This window comes from Spinacia oleracea, chromosome 2 (genome assembly GCF_020520425.1).
Source record: "Spinacia oleracea cultivar Varoflay chromosome 2, BTI_SOV_V1, whole genome shotgun sequence".
NCBI classification, from domain to species: Eukaryota; Viridiplantae; Streptophyta; class Magnoliopsida; order Caryophyllales; family Amaranthaceae; genus Spinacia; species Spinacia oleracea.
The window spans coordinates 50,527,064-50,530,048 of NC_079488.1; positions in this window are offsets into that span (position 1 = coordinate 50,527,064).

Below are 2,985 nucleotides of genomic sequence, written 5' to 3' on the forward strand. Positions count from 1 at the left end.
AGTTTTCAACGAATTTCAACAATTAATATAATAATTGTTATGCTAGGAAATTAAATATTCAAGTTTCGATATTGGGAAACGTTCTAATTATGTTTAGGAAGGGTTTGAAGCTCCCTAATGTTGCTGAAAATTCAATATGAATTGATATGAGTCTATATTGGTTGTTGTTAGGGGGATAATTCTCTTTAGGCAACTTTTGAAAGTGTTAAAGTGACGTATCAGTTTGTTTACACAAGGTACGTACATACCTGTGTGCTTGGAATGCGTGCTATTTGTTGAAACCATGTTGAAATTGTTGATGAACTTGGTTATGTTGAGAGTTGATGAACTTGGTTATGTTGATATTATTGATGAACTTGGTCAGGTTGAAATTGCATGTTTAATACTATTGGATGGACATATTGAACCTAGATTGCATTATGAGAATTATCACATGTTAGTATGGATGATTGATACAAACATGTTGGTTGGGAACACTAGATTATTCTATATATGTTGGTTTGGATCGATCGATCGTTGTTCCTTTTTAGCTTTTCACTACTTTATGAGGGCGGTGGACCTTGTTTAGTAAGTTGAAACTTTACACCCATATACAGGGGTTGATCATGGTTAAAGGAAAGGTTGGATAAATTGGAATGAGTCTTGATTGATGCCTTTATGATCACTTACTTAATTCCAAGATAAAAACAGTTGTGAACAAATGTGGATTGTATGCCTTATGTGATTGTTGAGTCATAACAGAGTCTCAATTTGTAAATCATGTAAAGTGAAACTGAGTAGCAATATCTTTAGACTGTGCACGTCTAAAGTGACGGACAAACAGGAGTTGGGGTTCATGGTGGTAGCCCATGGCCTTTATCTCGGACCGGATTGATCACCGTGTCCTATTTTTATTCAAATGTTCCTCGATATCGCAGGTCTCTGAGGTTACGGAGTCGCGCCCGTACCTCGTCTTCCTTAGTGAAGGCTGTCGGACGGTCAACTCGGTCCATTGTCTATTTCAACTAAAATAATATTATTGTTGTAAGTCTAGCCTAGTCTAGTCAAATATGGTCGTCAAATTATCATGTTTTGTCTATCCTTGTTTATGTTCATTAGTATCATGTTAGGGTTGTTCGTTAATAGTATCATGTTAGGATTATTATTGTTTTAGTATGTAGTACTCAGCTTTGCTGATTACGTGCTTTGTTTGTGTGTGTTGATCATGGCTATGCCTTATTGATCATGTGATGACCAACTTTGGTGAGCAGTCTCTAAGGATCAATAAGCGTTGCCCATTTACAGGTTTGAAGATGATGCATCATTGGGATCGGGATTAGAGAGCTTGTAGCTATATTTGTTTTATTAAGTGGATTTGGTTTGTTAACTTGGATTTGAAATTATCGTACTATTCGTATTTCCTTATTGTTTTGGACTTAATATGTAATCGATTATTTACGAACCTAAAAGTTAGTTTTATGTTTTCCGCTGCAAAATTCTGAATAAGCCGTTACGTTTTCACACGGGCGATAATACTTTGATAATTGTGTTACAATAAGCATGTTTTAAAAACTTCCCCAACACCAAATTATCATGTTTAGAGTATACAAATAATAGTTTTAATCATTCCCAATTATTCTACCATGATTTAAAACCATCAAAAACTTAAAATTCCCACTTTAATTAATTCAAATTCTCGTTTCAATCAATTTATGAAATCTTAAAATTAATAATTCAATTATGCAACATTAGAATTTGAAATTCATAAATAAATCATAAAAGTCATAAATTTAATTCAATCCAACATGAATTAAATTAATAATATTTAATTAAAATTAGATTAGCTTTAGGGTTTTTAAGAATTAACCAACAAAGAAGGGAGGACGAAGGTGGCAGGCGGCGTGAGGCGCGGCCGGAAGCGAAGAACTGCTCGGCGGCAGCGAGGGAGGGGTTGCACGGCTCGGTGGCTGTTGCGCAAAAACCGAAAGAGGAGGAGAGCAAGAAACAAAATAACGTGAGAAAAGAACGTAGAAGAAAAACGAGTGAGAGAAGAAGGAGGAGGAGAGTTACTGGCGGTAAGGACGGAGAGGGACGAGGGAGGTGGAGCGCCTCAGGCTGGTGGTGGCGGCGTGAGCAGGTGGCTGGTGGTGGAGCAGTAGCAGCAAGGAGGAGAAGGCGTGAAAAGGGTAGGAGGGTTTGAGAGTTTGTTTTTTTTTTTTCCTATTTCACGTGAAGTTGAACAAGAGTGAAGAGTTTTGAGTTTATTTATTTGGGCTTTGTCAACTTGGGCTAGGATTAGAATTGAGGTTGTTTGAATCCAAAACCGGTTAGATTGTTTTCCAAATTTAACCGTGTTTTCGTAATCCTAATTCTTTTCAACATAAGATTCTAAAATTATTTTAGATCGCATAAATCGTTAAAGTATTTAAAATGTAATAAAATAAATATACGTTAATTATATATTTATTTCTAAAATTCGTAATTTCTATTTAAATATAATTAACTATACGTTAAAATATATTAATAAAGTTTATAATTTTACGGGGTATTACAATTATAAACAAAAAACGAAGAATAAATTACCCAAAAATCGAGCAGATGATGTGAAGAGGTTTCAAAAATCCAAGAGGTGAGAGAGCACCAAGAGCATACAATGAGGAGATAGAGAAAGCGAAGGTGTGATGGATAGTGAAAAGAGGAAAATATGCGACGGTGAATAGAGGAAGGTTGGATAGAATGGAAAGAAAAGTGAAAAAGGGAAAAAGAAGGGAAATGATGCAAATGGGATTTGAACCCAGCACCAAAAGGACAAAAGGTGATAGAACATGCAAAAGTATCATTCCCAACTTTCCTTATCAACAATGTTTTTCAAACTTTTATCACCCAAAATATTATTTTAAGCACATTATTTGAAAATCGTACATTTTAATGGTTAATGGTTTTGATTTTATGCAATATTGAAGAAATTTTCCTAAAACTCACTAGTAGAAAAAACCCTTATTGCAG